This window comes from Poeciliopsis prolifica, unplaced genomic scaffold (genome assembly GCF_027474105.1).
Source record: "Poeciliopsis prolifica strain line A6 unplaced genomic scaffold, Auburn_PproV2 SCAFFOLD020, whole genome shotgun sequence".
NCBI classification, from domain to species: domain Eukaryota; kingdom Metazoa; phylum Chordata; class Actinopteri; order Cyprinodontiformes; family Poeciliidae; genus Poeciliopsis; species Poeciliopsis prolifica.
This window is the reverse complement of record NW_026562395.1, coordinates 3116393-3140090: the sequence shown is the minus strand read 5'-3', so window position 1 is coordinate 3140090 and position 23698 is coordinate 3116393. Positions and strand designations below refer to the sequence as shown.

The 23698-nt window shown below is 38.7% G+C and overlaps 1 protein-coding gene across 5 annotated transcripts in view; it reads left to right on the top strand.

The window, feature by feature from the left end:
* Positions 1-2963: 2963 nt before the first annotated feature.
* Positions 2964-23698, top strand: part of LOC129369014 (1-phosphatidylinositol 4,5-bisphosphate phosphodiesterase beta-4-like) — a 59303-nt gene continuing 38568 nt past the window's right edge. For 2 of the 5 annotated variants that reach the window (XM_055044269.1, XM_055044264.1), the window contains exons 1-3: positions 2964-3377; positions 8412-8457; positions 22400-22466. The gene's annotated coding sequence lies outside the window, so the exon portion shown is untranslated. Of the gene's footprint in view, positions 3378-3440; positions 3725-8411; positions 8458-22399; positions 22467-23698 lie in introns of those variants that run through there. The other 3 variants (XM_055044266.1, XM_055044265.1, XM_055044268.1) reach the window with 3 other exon arrangements.

Genomic DNA, 23698 nt, shown 5'->3' with positions numbered 1-23698 from the left:
CTTTGCTGGAGTGGAGCTGTGCGTCTTCTTGAGTTTGTCAATTCAGTTTTTTTTTATGTTAAAGCTGTGTGTTTTATGTATGCAATTTGATCTTCAGTTGCATACATAAATTTACATTCTGATTTCAAATGAGAAACAGTTCTAGAGTTTTCATTTTGTGTGCTTTAAAGGGATGGATCTGCGTTTTTGACGTGAGGTCCTGTTAAAAAGAAATTAGAAGCGGTTAATCTTATCTGCAGTAGATGACTCTCTTGGCATCTTTATTTAGGACAAATCCAGATTAGACAGTGCAGAGCAGGGCGAAGTTGCACCATCCTAAAACAACTCCAACACCTAAAATATAACAGTTTAAGAGAATGCAGTTTTCTAAACTTTGAAACAATCATCACTTTTGGATTGGCTTTTTATTTACACAGACATCGAGGTTTATTGACACAGGAAATGGAGGCTGGAGATATTGCAATTATTTACCTGCCTGAAACAAGTACCCAGGACATAATGTATTTACTGTTTAGAGTAACTAAAAGTAAAGTGGTGTAAAATGTAAAAATATATATACATAGTTTTGAAACCAAATATGTATTTTATATATTTGACTGGAAATTGTCTTATTCTCTGATCAGGAGCCAAATTTCTCTCAGAATGATCATTGGTTTTGCATGATCTCGTAACTACTTTTCCTGTGTAAATGACCAACAAATTCTGTGTGCATATCCAATGCAAACCTGGCAAAGTTGTACATTTTCCAAAATAGCATTTCCATTGTTCGCTATGATGTTTCTTTAAGACTGAAGTTGTTTTAAAATGAGTGACATCCACTTCTGAGAAGCCATAAGTAAAACTACTAATGTGGGTTTAAACAAAACAAAGATGCCAGTGTCTACCCCAGGAAAGATAAGATACTACTGCTTACAACCTTATCCAGAACCAAGCCTTTAAAATGTTGTTGCACATAAAATGTACTCCCTCAGTCTTTGCAGCATGGCAAAGATGAGGTATTTCTGTTTGGACCATGTCTCCAACACATTAGAGCATGTGTTGGAAATGATGAAATAGTTGGGCCACATTTAAAGAAAGCAGGGCATTCATGAATCAGTAAGCAACCCAGTTATGAAGAGTTTGGCAGTAACCCAGTCTGAGGCAAATGGACTCTGTGTGTATAGAGTCTCCATGTCTATGATACATATGTGTCACATTCAAGGGCAATGAAGAGCAGGGGACAGTCTTAACAACCTACTTTTCTAATAACTCCAAGGTAACAAGGTCTTACATATAATCAGAGGAGGACTAAGTACCAGAGAAGCAGTACATTTCTTAAACACTTATTTGTGGAACCCCGCAATCTTTAGATGAATACCAAGGTAGAGTTAAACCCCGTTATCTTCATTTTTAGGTGGGGGAAGTCTCCCAGTAGGTCTGTCTGCACCTGCAGCTCATGTCCTGCACACTCGTGAGCGGGCGAGTCCTCGGCTGTGTCTATCCCTGCATGCTGCTGCCGTTTTCCACACTTCATAAACACTATCTCCTTCTCAGCCGCAGCTCCTCATTCGAATCCCGACGGGCAACAGGAGATAAGGGCGAGCCCGGTCGCCCGTAGCAACTGCTGTGTCCAGTCAGAGACCTCTGTGCAAACGCCGGCATCGAGGAAGTGAGCTAATTAACCTCGAGTTCAGGACGGAAGGAGAGAGGCTTTTTAATAAGATTCTCCGAGTTATATAAACGGTGACGCCCCTCCACGGAACTCCGTGGAATATTGTCGCCCCGTGTCTGTCCATCTGTTGCGGGGATGAAGAGGATGAGGTGTCCTGTAACCGAGCTTTAATGAGGCACACCGGGGCAGCAGAAGAGGAGAGGACTGCAGAGTGCTACTGGGCAGGTACACTAAACAAACACACACACACACACACACACACACACCCCCACACACACACACATACAAATGTGAGTGGTCCAGTCTTTGGTCCCCAAATGCAATCTTTGCCCAAACCACCCGCATGTGAATTTAATGTGAGTTGGATAAAACTCGAACCATAAAACTCACAGTATGTCTGACAATACAGGACTACTAAATAATATGGAACAATGTTACTTAATATATAGACTTCATTAGTATATTTACAGCTCAACATACGTTTGTTGTTGTTGTTTTTTTTTTTCAATATCACTTTAGATTTTAAACAGTAACAAATTAGTGAATACCGCTCAAGTTTCTTATTTAAGCAAATGAGAAGCTCTAAAAATGTCCTGGGGCTCAGAGTGAAGATTGCTTTTGTTGTAGACAGAGATTCTGTGTTACAGTATAGTGACAGGTCAGGCCAGAAGTTTACATGCAGTCATCTTTACCCCGAATGTCATCAATCTCGTGGATTATTTAATCGGCTCAACTTTTTTGGGATAGACTAATGGCAACATACAGCTGGGTTTTATTTTGGTTTTATTTTCTTGGGACCACAAGTTGCGAGTTCTCTTTAATCTGCAAATGAGAGAAAATTCAAATTCCGAAAACTTTGTCTCAGAATGGCCTTTTATTTACACCTCACCTACAGGTAAACATGTTCTCACGTTGATGTGGGGCACTGGGCGAGATGGCCCGCAGTAGATAATAAATGAAAACAAAGAAGTTGGAAGAAGAATATTTACATGCACAGCCAATTCTCCAAATATTCCTCCAAAATATAGGATTTGGATAAATCTCTATCAGCAAGATTAACACACTGAACTATCAGGGTGATGTTAAACAATTGGACATAGTCCTATTTCATAACCCCACTGAGAGCAAAACATGTGCTGTGACACATCCTTTATGGTTAGGAACACCTTAGGTTTCCCCAGAATGAGTTTGGAGTGTTGCAGTGCAGAGGGGATTGAAGATGCTGAAGAGAACAGCTGGTAGATTTACATGCATTCAGTCCCACTGGTGGCTTCACAGAGTAGCGTGTGACTGACTTCACAAAGGGAGGAGAGGGAGGCTCTGTTTGTTTTGTTTTTTTTTACCCGCGTATGGAGGCTACAGTAGTCAGCTGTTAGAAACAGAGGGAGGAGCTGGATGTGGTTCTGCTGGATGACTCACTCTCCTGTCAGAGACTCGCTCATTCAGTCTTTCGGTGTCGGTTGTGGGTGAAGGACGGGGAGGGGGGAGCGCGCTGCCTATCAGAAGAGGCTCCCCTAATCAAAGCGTTCTCCACTGGAGGGCGAGTGCTACAAGAGCACCGGGACGCTCCGGCAGGCTGGGGAGACGGGATAGAGCATCAGCTGGAGGACACACTGGCAGACAGAGTGAAAAAAAGAGAGAGAAAGAGAAATCCCCAGCAGGACTCTGCTACGCAACGTCTCTGTCCGCCGACGGATTACAGCCCAACGTCCGCCGCCGAAATCACGTAAGGAACAAACGAGGCTTTTCCGAAATTTTTTTTTTTTTTTTTGAGGCTGTTATAACACTCAGAGTTATGGTGTCGTCTGCCGCGTTAAAGTGTTGAATTTAAAACCCGAGGCGGATGATGTATCCTTCACTTGAACTCCATCACACCGGCCGCGCGAGGCTCCCTCCACATCCCGCTCCCCCCCATTCAGACGCGGCTCAGCCTCCGTCCGTCCAACTGTCACACTCACCGCTGGAGACCGTAGCATCGCGCAGCTAGCTAGCAAGACGCATTAAAACGGACATTTAGCGGGGACGTCTCGGGTTTACTCTGGTCGCACTCTGCGGAATTGGTCCCTCTTCCAGGTAAATATGACGGAGAGCCGCTGTGGGTTGAAACTGAAGTGAAATGCGGGGGTTTATTGATGTTTCCAGCGCCTGGGAGGCTAGCCAGAGATGCTAGCTGTAGCGGGACAGAGCAGAGGGACGACAAGCACAGCGCACTCAGGCAGGGACAACTAATGGACACACGGAGCCCGGGTTACTTCTGACATATACACACACACGAAGCTCCTACTTTACTTCCTCTCTGTGTTTACTGTCAGTCGAGCCGTTGGAAATGTGATTAAATAATAATATATCCTGCAGAAATTGCCCCAAGACTCCTTAATGAGTCAGGACTGTGCAGCTGCTGTGCATCCATCCCAGGCTGCTGCTGCTGCTGCTGCAACTACAAGGAAGAGGCTCCTTTTCATTTGAACACATGTTCGTGGCTATTTTCAGGTTGAGTTTAACCAGCAAGCTATTGGTTGAGGAACAACAGGTTAATTTTTGAGATGTAGCAATTGGCTTATGTGGTAAGCTGTGAAATACTCATTTACATGTAAACTTTAAACAAAAAGGCATCTATTTTCATTTGAAGCAGAAAAAAACACTTATTCCTAAATCTATAAAAGTACTACAACATTAATCACTGCAGTTACATGGAGGTTCTAGACAGATGCAATTTCGAAATAACACCACATTAAAAGTGGCTAGTGCCACTCCTTTAGGTTTCAAGTCATGACTTTACATGGATTTTGCAAAGGTAAATATTTCCAAATTACATTTTTTTTTAAGTGAGACAAAAATGTGGGAGCCTTCTTTTTTCTGCTCTTGCTGTGTTAGTCAGTACACAGGAACAGGTGGTGTAGAGGCAGCGCTGCACTCTCTATACTCCACATAGCTGAACAAAAACTAAAACTATTGTCCACCACATCCTCTATTATCCTGAGGGAGGACGACAGAAAAAGAGGACTTTACTCACTTTAATTGTACAGATAACTAGAAATCTTTTTTTTTCTTGGCCTTGGACTACACCGACTTTTTTAAGGTCTGTCCACTTGATCCTTATCTTTTTTTATTTTATTTTTTTTAACAACTCTACAAACATACGAGAGAAAAATGTTCTGTACATTCCATTTTCTCTTTTCTGGTTCAGATGTAGGTTTGATTCTTTCCATGTACACATCAGACCACATGTCCCTAACTTTTATTCTTTATTTTCTCTGCATTCATTAAATGATTAGGCTTTATCTTCAGTTGGTTTCATATTATTATTTGGAGCATGTTTAGTTCAGGGAAGATTAATTTATTTATTGATGCCAGAACCATAGTCATCGCTGTTTTCATTTTCAGTTAATGAGAAAACAGAGTTCCTCTCTCCATCCAAGCTGAAGGTAAGGTCCTATTTGTCCAGAAATGCGTAGCAGGTAACTCCATTTGTCTATTTGCTCTGCAAATAGAGCACACTGCGTCATTTTGACCCGGCTTGGCAGCTGCCTAAAATTAACTGATGAACGATCGCAGAGGACATCTAAAGGACTTCTCCACATGTTGTGTCCAATTTGCTGTGTCCACCTATATATTATGAGCCATAAGCCATATTTGCAGAGGGACCCGATTCCCCGCTCGTAAACTTCAGCTCACAGGTGCACTACAGAGGGTCGTAAATGTCGTTTTCGGCAACAGGCTTTTAATCAAGTTGCGCAGAGCGTGTCAGTGGCCATTATTTGTAAAATTGAAAACGGTCTCCCACTTGCCAGCCTCCAAAAGCGCGCGCGTCCTCCTCTACCTGGAGGAAGTCTGGCATGATTATGTGAAGGAAAACAAATTGTTCTCAGAGATATTGACTTTGCCACGTGAATGTTTCGCCGGTGATTACAGAGGCAAACATTACGCTCTCACACACAATACCAATCCCTTACCTGTGGCTTAAAGCCAGACTGGGAGGCATTTTGATGAATAGAAGTAGACTAAGGAGCTTAAAAGCTAGCTGAGGGCATTCATGTGTTTTTATTCTATTCTTTTATTGTTCAGAGCAGATAGCATAATTGTTTTTTTTTTTCTCTAATGTATATAATGCCTTTGAGAGTGTTTTGGATTCACTGAACATCTTGTTCCATGCGTTTTGGATTTGAATATACTACTTTGCTTCACTTGATGTGAGCACTGATTAATTATTTATATCATAAGCAGAGCTGACATCACAGTCTGTGTGTGAGAGAGAGGGAGAAAAAGAGAGACGGAGCAGTTGCAGGAAAAACAAGATTTTAACATTGTGAAACAATGCTAAAATGGTAACAACTTTGACCTTTTAAACTGGCCTTCACCCTCTTATACTAGCAAGTACCATTATTAGCACAGCTGACTTTATTTCTCCCTTGAAGAATGTTTATTTTTACTTTATTCCTGAGATTTCCAAATGGCTGCAAAGACTGAGGTTTACAACTCAAAAGGATGACATCTCAACTTTGCTTTTCTCCATTCGGCCTTCCTGTTATCTGCTGAAAGTCTTGCTCACGTTAGATCTTCTCTAGATTTGCTCATTTAAATTTTTTCTGCTTGCAGCATGATCTGGTTAGTTTAAATATTTCCTGTGTTTTGTTGTTTTTTTTTTTTTTTTGTTTTTTTTTTGTCAATTGCCATCTGACTGATGTGATTACAAATATGCATCTTGTATCTATACAGTAAAGAGAAAGTAATATCTCCAGCACATCAGGGTAGAGATATATCAAATTGGAGTGCAACAAAGTAGGCGGTGATGCAATCTAACCAAATTTACAGCAGTACAGATTGAACAATTATTGCAGTTTGGTCGTTTCCGTCTCCACTGAGCCAATCATATTAGCAATACTTACTGTTTGAGTCGCCTACAAGCTAAACAGTACAACTTAGAGGCAGGGTTTACTGATGAAAAGGCAACTGAGAAATATTGAAAGGTATTTTAGAGCTTGTACTATAACATGCCTTTAAGGGATATGTTCCGTAAAAGATGAGAAATAATTTTTTTCAGTGGTTACTTTATTGTGAGCTTGCCAACATTTTATTGATTTGCTCGCCAGGAAGTTTTTCTACTGGTGGCACTTAAATTGAATTCCACTTTATGGCAGTTTACTTTACAGGAGATGCTCTATTGCTCATTTCCTCTCCTCGTTTATATATTGCACTGCTTCTTTTATGAGTTGGAGCGCTCAGTCAAATCAGGCTCACCTTTGACAACTCGGGTTAATTTTAATATTTATTCTATGCGGCTTTATCGAGCCTTCCCAATTTGCATTTTGTGAATGTCTTAAGTATGCATATGAATATATATGTCGAAATAAAATAAAAATAAATAAAATGCATTTTAACTAAATTATAGTTATGAATAGTCAAAATATTGCCATACACATGAATGGCATCTTAGATATGGCTTTAAAGATAATGCAAAAGTTGAGTATTTGGTTGTTTTTTTTGGTTAACCATCCGAGTTAAATTTATAATATGAAATCTCAGATATTGAAAACAAAAGAATACATGCACTGAATAAAAATACATATATTTTTTCTTACTATCTGAAGCTAAAGGAAACCTAACTACTCTTGTTTTAGGTCATCACCAAACTTATTTCTTTTTGATAAATGCCACAATGAGTGAAAGGATATATCAGAGATTTACACTTGAATTTTCATATTTGAGCCTCAGTGGTTGTGCTTGAACTTCTTAATCATCTTTTCTTTCCATACTTATGGTTGAAACTTAAAACCAAGAAGTACAAAAGATTATTAAAAATGCATAGAAGCAGGCTTTTTTAAAATGTGTTCAGACAGCTGAACTGAAGCTTGGGGGATGATCTTCCATAAGGTTTAACTTCAACGCTGTTGAAAGTCTGTGAGCTACCCAGAAAACTAACAAATCAGCCAGGAAGTTTTCAAGATATTAATACATATAAGACAAAAGATGTTTGGCAACAATTGCAGAAACCGTGTGGAGGAATCAAGCTATGTGGGTTTTGCACCTACGGTAACTGCTCACATGGTGACATCATGCCATGGTTTGTTTTGATGCCAGTATTTTTTGTTTCACAAAAATGGAAGTTTTTTTAAAAAATGTTTAGCATATATTTAAATCGGCTAGATGGTGGAAACTTGTACCAACTTGGGTCCAGAATAACCTTTTGGAAATGTATGGATTATGCTTCAAAACTGGGTCTTTGCCAGGAAATGTGACATTTCTTTCACAGTAAGAGCTGTAAATTGTGATTCTGTTTTCATCATGTTGTAAAAGTACGCCCATGTATCAGTATAAACATTGGTTCCAGACCACAATAAGTGTGAAAATCTTGGCATGCTGCTCACTGGCACAAATCCAGTGTAGCGCATCATCAGAGTAGTTTTTTCTCAGCAGAAGCTTGAAAAATTTGCCAGTCGTCCTTATGGATGTGTTAACACCTTGCTAAAGGATCTTGGACTGTAGAAGCTCTGACAGCCAGCTGGAGGAAAAGGCCAGCAGACGAGCAGCCTGGCACACCAACTGATATACTCAGTGTTGGAGTTAAAAACACGTTAAATTACAGACTTTGAGTCTGTCAGGTCTGCCCTTTGTGTTTTCTTTGGCAAGACATAATACCAGGATGCATCATCTATCTATCGTTGCTTATTGCGATTGTAAGCCTGACCAGATATGGGCTAATGCGATTTGTGAAAGTCCCTACGAATCTTACAGTGTCCCTTTTTTTTCCTGTGTCTTCCAGGCTGAGACATGAACCTCTCCCGCTGAAAAATATTAATGCTGAACTGGTGAGAACTTGTTTTATTTCCCCTTAGTCCTGGTTAGGGCTTCAAGCCATCTGGTAACAATTGACTAACGGGCTCCTTTCCACTTCTGCAACATTAATTTTTTCTATTATGGCTTACCATAGAACCCAGTCTGCGTCACTCATCATCTGATTAAAACATATGTATAATATGGATGTAACATAGATCTTCATCCTGCCTCTATGGCTAAAATGCTCTACTTTCCATCTGATCTTACTCACTCTTTTTCCAGAGGCCCCATTAACTAATTATTGTGCTTTTTGCTTTTCAGCATTAAACATGCTGGAAACAACACACTGTTTATTACATTTGTACTGAATGACGAAAGCAACAAAGCAAATTTTTCTCAGTCTCATTCATGTGAGGGTGATGTGCAACATTTGCTGATCCACTGCCAGACATTATGCACTGATAAGTAGGTTGCATGAGAGCTGTTGCTGCTGTATGCCTCTGTATACTCCCCCGTGCCAAGCTCGGTCTGCTGAAGTTGAGATGTGATTGCGCTCTGTAATGCGTTTGGAATTAATGATGTAATCTACATTAATGGTGTGTAGCATGAATGCTATTTCTGATTAATTGCTACGTGCTTTGAGTGTTTATTTATTTTAAGCAGGGAATAAAATTGTGCTTGGTTTGTGGAAAGCAGCCTTTTTACTACAATGAGGCGACGAATGAGGGAAATATGATTGCATCAGTGTTTGGTTAGTTAAAAAAAAATCTTATATTCATATATTAAAAAAAGTATCTCCTCTGTAGGTGGGTCAGTATGTTGACCTGTTGATAAATTAGGCCAATATTTCCTCCTTGAGCACACGGTGCATTGCTATGGGTATTTATGGAGGTGAAACTCTGTCCTGAGGGTGGGTGAATAAATAAAATGAATACAATTATAATGTATACCATTTTCATTTTCTTGTTTTGCTTGTGTATTGAACAGATCATCTTAGACATTATGACTAAGTGTTTTTGCTGAAGGTAATCTTATAACTTGGACGTCTTTGCAATGAGAAGAGTTTCATATTGTTGCATCTTGCGTAGAAAGGGTAAATTTTTTGAGTTGATAAATATTTAAAGCATGTTTGAGGCATGTTGTATTTAAATAATGCCAAAATAGTAAATGTCAATCGTGCTTGACATCATTTGGGAAAATTGTGCAAACTTTTACAAGGTTTTGGGCATTTATGTAAGTGCTTTCTGCCTTAAAACGATTTTCTCCCAGGATTACTTCTATTGATGTTCTGATCAACTAAATTATCCAAAGAATAGCATCCCTAAAGGATGTTGCTGCCCCATGTTTCTCTGTTGATTTTAGGGATGCACTAATCAATTGGTCCTGCAGCTCTTCCAGTTACCGAAGGCACGTTGGCTCTTTCTCTGATTAAATATGTCCTCACTGGGCCCATTAGCTTGGTAGACATTTATAACTTGGTAGAACTGTATTCAGATGCTCAACTAGCCAGCGCTCCATAATGTCTTTTGTGTTTGGAATAATATTTATTTGTACCTTAAAACGCCCTCACAACTTAATCTCTGACTTGTTTGCTATATTCCTTCCTCTTCATGATGTTTGTTCCTTTAATTTTGTAGGAGAAACCGATTATTTATATTGTGATTGTTGATTGATTGCACTACCTTTTATTTAGTAACATAATCAGAGTGAGGGGGGCTAAATAAGCACACTGGACTGTTCATGTTTTTGTGAAGAATTATTCCATTTCCCCCGTTAACAGTTATGTGCTGCCTTGTGTTACTGATAAAGTACTATGAAGTTTGTTTGAAACATGGGCTGATACAGCCTCTTGCTAGCCAGACAGCTACAAGCAGAACCCAGAGAACCTCCTTCAGTAGTAGCTTCAATCATCTGCATGAGCTCTCCTTCCGACTAATAACCTGGGATCTTCTTACTGTCTAATGGGTTAGATGTTTGTCTAATAAACTTTAGGGGGGGAAAAAATCAATAGCACTCCTAATACTAACTTGACATTAGATGCATTTTATGTTTTTATCTTTTTTTTTCCTTTAAATTATATGGGATCGTTTTCATGTTGGTTTGCTTCAAAAACACTGTTTAGTCAATGATTTTCAATTTGATTTGCTCATATAGCACAAAATTATAACTAATTTAATTGCAGGGCACTTTACAAGACAAAGTGGTTTGATTTATATCCAGTTATACTGAAAACAAATCATTCCAAATTCAATTCAAACCCATTGTGTTCTGAAAAGCCCATTTAATTAGGCAATACAGGTTTTTTTCTTTTTGTTAAACGAGAGGTATTATGTGTTTTGCAGACGCATAGTGTTATTTTATAGAACAATCAAATAACAATTTTACCTTCGGTGATAAAAATACGACATAAATCAACCTTAACTTTAAAGAAAGTTGACTTTAAAATTTGACAGCTTGAAATTGGGCCTCTGTCTCTTTAAGAAGCTCCTGCTCCTTCCGGCACTCAGTGAGGAGGAAGCTCTGCTGGAGATTGCAACTCCAAGGATGAGCTTTGTGAAACTAGGCGATGCTTTGTTGCAGCAAACACTGAGACACGCCTGCATAGTTACCATGGGAGATTCTAGGATTTCTCAAACAAGCATGAAATAATTAAAGCAGCACGTTGGGCATGTTTTTAATGATGGTGTAACATTATAACTTGATACAAAGCTCAAAAGATGTGATTTTACATAATATGAAAAATACATAAAAGACGTGTTGTGAATGTTTTCCCTTTTTTGCATTTCCTGTTTCAAGTGGTAACAAATTTATGATTGGTCATCCCTTATTAGAAAATTGAAATGTATTGGTTGCTCTAATAGGCTTTATCTCTTACTAGGTTGGATCTGTCCCAGCATTAACAGACACAACTTGATAAAGTCAGTTAGACATTCAGAGGACGTCTTGTGTATGAATTTATTTTTTGTCATTCTTAGAATTTATTGGCACTTGCCAGAGGTGAGGTTAACACGGCACAGGTCGCTATGAAAATTTAACTGGGTTCAAAATCGATTTTATGAAAAACATCAACACATCCACCTCCAGCAAACAAGTGGTATGTTGTTCTGTTGCATACTATGCAAATCTTATCTTCACCTGCTTTTATTTGTGGTTGGTTGGTTGTTCCTTCTGTTTGCACTGCATATTTCTTTCTTTTCCATAAAAAAAGAAATAAAAGTGTTGGTCGGTATTGGCTGTTAAATGCCTCATTGGTGCATTTTTAGAGTCAATGTAAAGAGCGATCGCTAGTCTTGTTAGCTTCTTTAACCAGCTCTATTTATTGTTGAAACCCAGTGAATAACCAAGACAATCCTTCTGTAAAGCAGCACACACACACACACACACACACACACACACACACACACACACACACACACACACACACACACACACACACACACTCTGTCTCCCTACTTTCATTCACCTCCACTCCTGACTGTTAGATAGAAACAAATGTCTCCGTAGGGACATTTTGACCATGAGTAAAGCATCACATTTTTGTGCCACATAATTATTCAAAAATCATTTGACAAAATTAATGGAATGACGGGCTTTTTGCTGGGAAAAGCGTTAAAGCAAACATTTTGAATCATTAAGGAATCTTCCCTTCAATGCATGGATGCTCAGAACGCCCTCAATTTTCAATATATAAACAAATCAACCACCACTATCTACTTTAATGCAAATTTTTGACTTTAATAAAAATCAAATGAAGTTTGGAAAACACTTATGTAGAAATGGAAAGAACCAGAAAAACAAACTCCTGAACATCTTGTATTCTCTAGGGTGATAAAAACAATAGAAAAAGAGAAAAGCCCTATGGCCATATCCTTACTTTCAAGAAATAGGGGAGAAACACACTAATGAAGGTCAGTCCTTCATACAAAAACAGATAACTTGAGGACATTCTGAACGGTTGAGATGCCAGTGCTATCCGCAGCAGCTGCAATGTTGCATCAGGGTTGGCTGGACCTGCCACAGAGTCAACACACCTAATCTTGCAGTGCAAATATTTGCATAGATCCAACACCCTGGAACTCTGTCCCACCCACAGATAAATTTCCAGACCTTGACATTGGCAGAAAATGTGTTTGTGAGTGTCACTTAAGGGTGCAACCAGACAGGATCAAGAACACGTCTTGCTGAACAGCTTTTATTGTGACACTATTGAATTGAGCGGTTAGTATTATACATTTATAAAAGTATCATGTTAAGAATGTTGAATTATTCCAGTCTTGACGATGAGGAGAAATTATTTTCAACAATGCCTTAATGTAGGCTTAGTTTTATCCATGCCAAGAAATATCAGGCATAGCTAACGGGGTCATTTGGCTTGTGAACTCGAACTGACAAGTATCTAAGATACGAACACTGTGCCATTGTGGATGTGTAGTTCCACTGGCCCGTGACACAGCTAAAAGGTTCAGTTTCGCCCCCTGCTCTTTGCACCGATAACCCACTCCATTCGGCTCCACTTAGCAGCATCTGCATCGAATCCGGCTTCAACATCTGACTCGTTCGGATGTTGACGATTATAAGATATGCTGCATCACTTTTTGCCTCTCAGAGACACAGAGAAAGATCAATGATGAGAGCTTGTGTCTGCTCTGCAAGGGTAAGTGTGGCTGCGAGGGGAATACAATGACAGGGTACTCTTTGCAGACTATCAGCCTGCAGCAGATTGGGAATAACAAGGGAAGAGAGAGAAAGAGAGAGAGATGACGAATGAAAACAGCATGGACAGAAAGAGGGGGGGAATGCTCACTGTTAAGCCAACAGATGGGAGCCATAGTCATCAAATCAATGTTTACTCTTTTCTTACAGAAAAAAAAAAAATTGGCAGTGGTAGTTTAGCTGAATCACAAGCATACCGCTGAACTGGTGTGACTGAAAAAGGCTTTGAGGACTAAAAACAATGCTGTGGTAATAAAAGTCGGAGCTTGGCTACACGTGCAGGTCTAAAAATACATTGGAACTCTTTCCTTGCCTTTTGCTAAATGCACACACTCTTGCAATGTGCACATTCACTTTACCCATGGCTCAATCCACTTTGGGATTACTTGTGAACATAATTTGCACTTCCAATTAAACTGTTGACCTTCGCTCCAGAATGCGATACTTGACTTGGTACCATCCTCCGTGGGATAGCTATTAATGCACAGCAAGACGTATAAATAGCAGTTTTTCAAAACACTGAACATTGAATTCAGCACATTTACAGCTTTTTTGAACATTGTCTAAATTTAAGAGATATTTTTGACAAATTTATGAATGTGAGCACCCAATTCAGATTATAACAAAGGGTGCTATTAAAAAATAGGCTTGGATTCTGAAAACATAACAGAATACGTTGGCCCAAAGCGTCCTGCCAAGCCTCTAACTCTGCTCTGACACATGACTCGCTGGCCAGATCAGATGACTAGATAAACAGCAGGAATGTTGCTTCTTCCTCTTTCTGCAGCATTGTTCCCATCTGTTTGGGAAGGCAGAGAGAGATGGCATGTGTCTTTGTGAAATTGCATTGATTATGCTTTGGCATTTTTAAGGCTGGATGGCTGTCGGTTGGGGGAAGTGGAGCCCCAAATCCAGTTTTGATTGCAGAAATGAGTGTTTGCATGTAACATCTGCCAAAAAGATAGCAACATGAGTCTGTGCATGTCTATCAGAGCAGCACTTTAAATGAGTGAACTTCTGTACAAGACCATAACTATCCACACAGTTTTGCTCGGCTAAAGTTAAAATGAAGAGCACGAGGCATTGTACAAACTTTTCTCAATGCAAGATCTAATAGCCCCGAGGGGAGTTCCTGCAGAAATTGCCGGGTGGAATGTCCTTGAGTATTTACACTAGATTTTATTTATGGTCTTATTTGTTTTATTTCTTGAAAGACAAAGTGAGTTTTAATGTTGTTTTTGTGAGGCGTTCTTTAACGTTTACACTTCATAAGGTAAAAATTGCACACAGAGAAACAAACGCTTAGAGAGAATAAACATGCAGAAAAACCAGGCACACACATGTTTCCAACCACCGTCTGATATTTGCAATAAGACTCCTTCCACAGTTCGCCAAACTTCTTCTCACATACCGGTCAGCAATCTTATTATTTATTGTTACCTTTTCATTGACATCCATTAGACGGCTATCATAACAAACTGTGGGAGTAAGATGAAGTTTAGAAAAGTATCACAGTCTAAGTATATCATAAGAGGAGTGCTTTAAATCTTACTTTGCCAGATGCTGCAGGACATTATTCCTACAGTGACATGATAATGTCGTATAAAATTAGATATACAGATATAGTATGTCAACAACTTAGGAGTGTAAAGACTGACCCCAACTTTCTCCTTTACAGCTCAAACCACAATTTACGTTTCTGCACTTTTTACCTTATTTGTGGGGATGATTATTCTAAATGTTATATATGCACTGAGAAACTGGTCGATGCTGTTCAATTGATTGTCCCTGTCTGATGACCAAACAGTTGAAAAGTCAAATATATATATATATTTTTTACATTCTTCTCTGAATTCACAAAAATACAGTTGTCTACGATCACTAATCTCTGCACCAAAAACAAATAAATAAATGGTGACCACAGGAAATGACTCGTGAATCAGACACTTAAGTCACAAAAACAAAGACTTCAGACTCTCAAATTTTATTGCTCTAGATGACTATTGTGTCACACAGACCAAAAGCTGTTGAATGTGTTTGTCTCTTCTCTGCGCCTCACTTATTGTAGTGTAATTATTACTCTCTGAACATTTTAATATTACATTTGTTGTTAGTTTTAAATCTATGAGACATTATCAGGTTAAAATCTTGTTTAATAATTTTTGTTTTGAACGCAGATGCATATTTATATATCTAATGGTGTAATTATTACCATATAAGACAAGCTGTGCCAGTTGTTTGCACCAGTTATTTTTTCAAACATTTTAAGAAAATTGTTGATTATTTAACAATATTGAAAGATAAAAATATGTTTGCCATTGTTCAGGGGTTAAATTAGGCCTAAGAAAAAAAGTATTGATTAGAACCCTTAACCCACATCAATCAATAGCAATAGAAAGCCATCAGACGTGATTTGGATACATAGATGTGTAATCAACCTGGAGACCTATTTCCGTTTTATGAATATCTAGTGAAGTTGGGGGGTAAAGCATTTATCATATAATGCTGGTGGATTTTTATGGTGGTGAAATTACAATTCTGTTATGCCATAGGAAATATCCAACAAGCAGCTCGATTTATACTGCCATGTAAAATCTGGAGTAACGAACCGCATGTTATTGGGATTGAATAGTGAGTGAAAAATAATTGCATTTGCAATCTGATTTTGTTCTGCACACAGCATGAAAAGGTTACTGCACAACAGCAGAGCACCGACGTTGAGCAGCTGAAATGACAAACAGCAAATGTTATTCGACTGTCTCACTAAAATTCCTGTCTCTGTGTAAAACTCAAGTCTTTAAGCAATAGTCTTATTTAATGGATTTAAAACCTTCTTAAATACACTATTTTTTGCACATAACTGTAAATGCAATGACAGTTGCTGAAAAAATAAATCCAGATCATAAATATAACAGAAATGTTGTTGCTGTATGGCCATCATGTCATGTATGCAATGAGTCATAATTGGAATATATATATATATAGCACACCCATCCAAAATTAAATTACTGGTGGCATCCTGTGTTAGAGAATCAACACAGGATGATTCAAAGGGTTTAAGTAACAGTAAAGTAGTGCATGTCTGCAGCTCTGTTCAGAGGCTACATCTCTACAGTGCTCATGTCATACCAGCACAAATTATACCTCCTAATGGCTACAAGTATTAGCTGGGGTTGAATGGCTTCCTGTTATTGGTTCCTGCTAATGTAATCCTCTAATTAGCCAGAATAATGGTGGAAAGGGAGAAGTGCTGTCCCTGTGTGTGAGAGATGTGCATGTCCTAAGAGACCCCAACCTAATTTTGTCCTCGTTAAGGACAGTCGTCCATCATTCTCCAAGGCGAAGGGAGCAATATTCTCTCTTGAGCTCTCTCTCTATGACTCACTAAGCAGAGAAAATCTCCCTCTCACCTTTTCTCTCTGCCTGCATTGTTACTCTCTCTGGCTGCCTGTCTCTCTTTCTCCCTCAGGGGAGCTGGCTCCTGACAGCATCACACAGAAAGGATAAAATTGAAAAGTCAAAGTGTATGTGAAATGTTTTGGTGTCTGTGTGTCTCTGTCATTGTTCGACTGCTTTTCGTTCTTCATGAGTTGTTGTCTGCGTTGCTTAGGATGTCTCGCTCTTGACTCTGCCTCTGTTTCAATTTCTCCCACGTTTTTTGGTCTCGCAGCATACTTTTCATTCAACCCTGTGAGATATAGTTAGATTCCTGGAAAATTTGTGAGGCCAACATCATAAGAGAATGTTTCTTGTCAGACTTTAACCTATGTGACCATTATAAGCTGCAGCTTTCAAGTGATTGGTGATTTAATTAATACAGCACTCAGTTTTGAATACTTAGTTAAAATAACATTGGAACAAATACTGCTTTTTGGCACTAAATTTTAAGCCATTTCAAGTTGTCTTTTAACTTTGGGTAAAATCTATTTGCAAAGAAAAGGGTTTGGCTGAAAAACTGGTGGCCTAAAAGTAATAGTTGCATGTGGTCAAAGGTAAAACTACTTATGGTAGCTTTAGTATAAATATAAAAAAAACCATAATTAAATATATGAATTCAAGAGATTCACTTTGGATAATTTAGTAATTTGTGGGCAGAGCTTCCTATGATGTTAGTCCTTCAGTTTCCAGTCAGACCCTGTCCACTCAGTGGGACACAGCTGCATGATAAACAAGGGGAGGGATTTTCTCATAGTGCTCCACTGCTCAGGGGGTTGATGTTGTTTGATGTGTTTTCACTGAGACTCTCAAAGGAGCAGTATTGAGGATGAACATAGCTGACGTGGAGGACAAAATGATCATGTCCTCTGTACCTTGGCAGGTGCTGCTAATGGCAGCAGCAGAGAAGCTCATGGGGAAACCGAGCGTCTGACTTTGGGTTGGGTCGATTTCCCGAGGAGGGAACATATGCTGTTAGCACTTGAACTGTCATTTTCTTCACTTCAAAAACAGCCTAGAAAGCACATCGTGGTAGCTGTGAAAATTTCAGTTACTTTGACTTTATAATGTAAAAATAGATGTTTTTATGGCACATAGTAGCTCACCATATGTTGCTTTCTCACAATAAACATTTTTGTCTTCTATACAGTTGAACTAATATCTTAACTTTATAGTATATGGAGATGCAATATCTTAATAAGTCTGCAGAATGAAGTCAGAAAACCTTTTGACTTTGTTTTAAAGATTAATGTTTCAAAGTCATAAATTTACATACACTAAGATCACTAGCCCTTTAAACCATTTGGAAAAGCTCGGATGGCAACATTGCTTAGTCAGCTTCTAATTTGTTATTTCACCACATTTCTTTTAAATAGAATCAGACGTTTAAGGCAACCTCTTAAACGCACCACATCCAAGTTGCTGACTATTATATGCACATATAAACACCACAATGACGCCAAGCCTTTATACAGTTCTGGAAGGAGACTGTTTTCTGACTTCATGATAAAAGTGTTTTTATATGAAATCTGTGTACTGGTCTCAGAAAAAAGGAAAAGATTGTATTGAAACCAATTCGAAACTTGGACAAAAAACCGGGTCTTCAAAATGGACAACGGCGTAAAGCATGCCATTCAGTTGGTTACAGGTGGCTTAGGGATATAAAGAATATATTTGGGAGGGATTATCACAAATTCCTGAGCTCAAATCCATAGGAACTTTGCATGAAGAATTTATAAGATTTGTGTGAACAGTGTAGTCAACACCAAAATAATTTTGTTTCACTGATACTGACAGTATACCATATGCTCAGTGTGAATAGCTTGTTGTTTATCCTGTCAAAAGTCTTAATCGATAAGGCCAACCTCTCCCGATTGAAGGAAGACATCACTCGGTAATCTTGGATATGAAACATTTGGCTATTGGTTTGTTTTTAAGGATATTTTTACCCGTATGCTCCCTTGCCATATGCCATCTTGTGAAACTTCAGGGTTTGTGTGTGCTTGCTATCCTTTTAATCAGGCCCCCCTGTGTATTATCCCCACTGAGCAGAGTGACGAAGGTAGACCTGCCTCTGTTTGTGCCATTTAAATCCTGTGAAAGGTAGGGGGGAGATTACGAGACTCTTACCTCTTGCTCTGATCAAAAGGTTTTATTACAACACTGCTGGGTGTTACCGGGAATAGAACCTTCTAAAAATGCACAACAGACAGTAGAAAAGGGGCCGATTCTTTCAGGTAGCCATATCTTTGGAATTTTATTTGCTACTGAATAGCAATTGTTGAAATAAGAAAAGATTTTATGAGTTCCCATTAATTACATTTATAAGATGGCTATAGACACAGTGATATGAGCAATTACACTGTGAGCTTCTTGGTTTAAAATCAATCATTTGACAGATAATCTCCTTTGTTTTTATCAGCCACAAATAACATGCTGAACGCCTAACTCAGCTTGAAAAATTAGATATAGTTCAGATGAGAATTTTGCACACACATTGATCCTAGGTGAAAATACAATACTTTAATTTAGGGATTTTAATTAATTTGACTGTACTTTTATGGGTGGATAACATGACAGTTGTAGTGTTTTTGAAAACAGTTTTAAATCATTCAGGACTTTCACTAATTCAGAGTGAAATACAGACAAAGTCCCCTGTTCTGTATTTTTTTCTGATCTAAAACATACAGAACGATAAACCCTGAGGACAAGGATCACTGCTCATATCCAATCACGATCATAATTGTACATATAGGCTCAAATCAGTAATCATCAGTAATTTTTGGACAGAAGCATCAACCAACAGGCAAGGAAACCACCATATCAAGATTTCTATATTTCTGGCTTAAGATTTGACGGCTCTTTTCAGCAGGACTGGATATTGTGAATTTCAATTGGATTGTTTCCTGGTACAGACTTGATGTAGGCTTTTTATATGAATTTTCATTTGGTTTAAGTTTTGTGCCATTCCACAGGTTTAGTGTTGGCATGGTTGAGCTATGCCACCGGTTAAGACGTATGTCTGGGATAAATGTCTTGTTGAATAATCCAACTGTGTTTGAGATGAGGTTGAAGAATTGGGAGATGTCATCCTGACTTAAAATGACATCTACCTTTTGCAAGACCTTCAGCATGATGCAATCACCATCGTACGGTTTCCTGCAAACATTCACCCCAAAACTCACCAAAACTGTTTTTTTGGATAAAGCCCTTGTGAGAATTAATGTCTATGGATAAAGCTGAGTTTGTGCAAGAAAACCAAGTAATGCAAGTGGATTATACCCGACAAATAACTGCTTAAATTGCAATAAATATGAGCCCATTTGTATAAGTACCATGCTTTTAGGCTTTCTGTATTGGTAATATAAGAAAAGACTTATGTAATGGGGCACTAAGATGTTCTGGTGACGTCAGTAAGAAACTCCATCTAAGTTGTTTCGTAGTCAAAACAGCAGATGTAGCCAGAAACCATGTTGCTGAGAGTGAAATAATGAGTAAGTGTTTTTCCCCCTTCCCTTACTTGATAAACTAATCACTGTACAGTTGTACAGTTATACCAAAATTACTATAACTAATATAACCCAGCTTGTTTGTGTATTTAAAATTCTATGCAGAACTATATAAGGGATAGAAAAATGATGAATTCTCACCACTAGACGTGTGATTGGCTTTTTTGTGGCAACAGGTTGCTGTTTGCAAATAATTTGCCAGGTCACTGGATGCAGAACAAGCATTACTGTTTAAATAAGCAAGCTTCAAGCCGCCAAATGTGTTTTTGGTGAGGTTGTCGTCCCCTCCTCAGCAACGCTCCAGTTTGGTCCCTTGGGAGCAACAGAAAAGCATTTGTATCACATTTTGAGTATTTTATATATTTATGTGTATACAAGACATGGCTTACCTTTTTTGGCGCAGAGTAGTACACCCAGCCATCCTCTGCTTTGGCTGGAGAGGCTTGTGAACAGTTCTCGTCTAGTGGGAACCCCTTGACATGTGGAATACTTGATCTGCATGAGTTGTGGGAGAGACTGGTCCAGACAAAAAGGAAATGGAGAGGGAGCAGGAGCAGGCGAACATCATAAAAATCAGCTTACTTTTTAAGATTATTCCTTCATTCTTAGTTTTGTTTTCTCCAAAAGAAACTTGGTTTTTATAGGACTGTTTTTGTAAATTAGATTCAGCATCCAGAACAAGTCCAAGTTGTTTAGGTTTTGCAGGGTTTGCAGCAGAGAATGTCACAGTTTTGTTGGTACAATGATGGATCCTAATGACAGTGCAGGATTTGTTTTGGTGAGGTTATGTGTGCAGAGGTGGGAGAACATCATGTTGGTGTTAATAGGTAATAACTGTAACTGAAATAAATGGTTTCAGTGACAGTTTATTTTCCATAAAATATTCTTCCTTCTCGTAAATTCACACTCAAATGCACATGCTTCTCAATTGACAGGTTTGTCATCGTGGTAGTTGGCACCTACATGACAATGTTCCCAAACTGATCCCAACCTCAACCCTGTGACAAATTTGTGCATTAGGCTTAAAGGTTGTGCTTATACCAGAAAAAGAAACCAGTCTAATTAAGCTCTACCACTTTTTACCATCTACTGTTAACTTGGATTTACAGTTTCAGTTCAGGTTCCTGCACATTGTACGATTTAATTTACGTTTCGTAGTGGTCCGCAATCTTGTGAATTGGCCTAAACATGTTTATTTCATCTGAAAGCATGTTAAAAAAGTAGAAGTTATGAATGACATTATTCGCATAAAATATATCGTTCAGTCTCTTTTATTTACTTGGAAATGCTTTATGCCAGGGGTGTCAAACTCATTTTCTACCAGGCCACATCAAGATCATGAATGCACTCAAAGAGCCAGTTGTGGCGAAATGTATTGATAAAATTACCCATTAAACAGTTAAACTAAAAACAAATTTAGTTTGTACTTTTTAAAGTACTAATAATATTGAGCATCTTGTCACATTAATGTAACTTGGAAGTGTTCAGATAAAAACTGCTTTGATTTGGTTGATCAAATAATATTGAGGCACAGAACTGTTTTCTCACTTTTAATGATAATAAGAAAGGTTATTTCAAGACCAAAGAAAAAATGACAGTTTCGTGCAGTGTGGATGAATATCTGGCTAAGTTTATCTTGCAAAGTGATTGCATAACAAAACCATGACTGACTTGTTCTGCTTCATATAAACCCAGGCAGAATGGTGATGATGAGTTCAGGAGAGCCAAATCCAGATCTCTACAAATTAGCAGAAATATTGAGAAAATCCTCATCCTGCTAAGAAGAAGATTGTGTCCCTTTTATTTTTTTCCCCCCATTTTGCTGTTCCACTCTTTGGCTAACCACATTGTTCACATTGTGTCTCTGCCCCCCCATACTCCACTTTGCCTTCGCCTTTGCTTATTAAGCTCTTAACAGACTCTGTAATTCTCGCTTCGCGTACCTGTCGCTCAGAAGTTACAGCAGGCCAGATGCGGAGGCGGACGGCGTTTGTGTAATTTGCCAGCTCATTTCCAGCTATCGGTTTGATGAAGGCTGCCTTTCTTAAGGAAACCAGCCTCCTATTAAAGGTTTATTTAGGAGAGGCCAGAAGAATAATTAAAAAATCTGCTCTGGCCAAATAGGATGAGGAGAATCTCTGAGCCAGTGATTACAATGCTGCAAGTGTGCTTATGTGTAAGAGTCTCTCCCCTGAGGGCATAGCAACTGTTTGTAATATTGTTATAAGTGTATAAAGTGAAGCTTAATAAAGAAGTTAGCATGCCAGATTCTTGCAAATGACTTAACACATTAATTTTTTCTCTCTCTTTTCTTTAGAGTGCACCGGTGCTCTCTTCCAGTGCTTCCCCTCCCCTCAGTGTTGTGTCCCACTGTCTGTCACCTGGTAAGTACTCTCAGATTCAACTCCTGCTTCCATCGCAGATGCTCTCGCAGTGTATTTCAGTCTTTTACGTAATCATCATCTCACTGCCTGGCTTGAACTGCAAATTGCTCTCATCTTTACAAAATGGAGCAGAATTTCTTGCTAATGTTAATGAAAGGCCATGATGTAAAGTGGTTATTATAGCCAACGACGGTGGAGATCTGTGGTTGGAACGTAATGCAACGTGTCTTATATATATATAACTGATCATTTGGTATTTCTGATGGATTAGACTAGGTCAAAAGAATCTGTCATTAAATGAAAAAGTTTGAAAATAGGGTATTTAGCTTATTTAGGACTGTGTGATATTAAGAGTGTTATGGTGATAATATTGGTAAAAATTGTGATTAATTAAGCAGTATAAGCCTTTTTTCATCTTTTGTGCCTCAGTCACTCTAAGGCACTTAGGGCAATATCATTTGGTCCTGTCCAAGTAGCTAAATATTACATTAGCATGAAAAAATTGTGTGCTTATTACACTTAGAACATATTACAACAATTACTGCTCTCCATACATTGCCATATCAATATAGTACACACTGATGTATTGTTTCCTGATCCAGCCATACATCCATCATTATTTAATGTTATTTGAAGGGTTCACATTTAAAGTCTAATTACCAAAATAACTAGCTAAAAAAATCTGCAGTGACTTTATTGTTATCTTTTCTTCTTATTACATTAATGTTGGCTAAACATTATCTGACAATTCTGGAAATGTAAGATGGAGAAAGCATAAAATGTTGACTTGTATAAACAAGCTAGAACCTTGAATTAGAGTAGAGGTTTTTTAAGCCCTTTCGATCGGTGTTTTTTGCACGTACTGGACAAAACACAGGCCAGCTTTAATATTTAATTCCTGCTATCTGTTATTGCCAATTACAGAGCTTGTTTACTTGAACCATGGGAGTTGGCAGATCTGTTCTTAAGGGTGTGCGTGTGTGTGTGTGTGTGTGTGTGTGTGTGCGTGTGCGTGTGTGCGTGTGTGTGTGTGTGTGTGTGTGTGTGTCTCTTTGGACTAAGCTGTTTAATGACAGGAGTTCAGAGTGTTTTTTTAGACATGGATGTTCTCTGGTGATGCCTCAGGGAGGGTGGTGGGACTGGGTGGGTCCCCTGTGGGTCCTTGCAAGTCCCTGTGTCGCTATAAATCCACACTGGGATCCCATTCAGAGGATTAATGTGAGTGCGCGTCT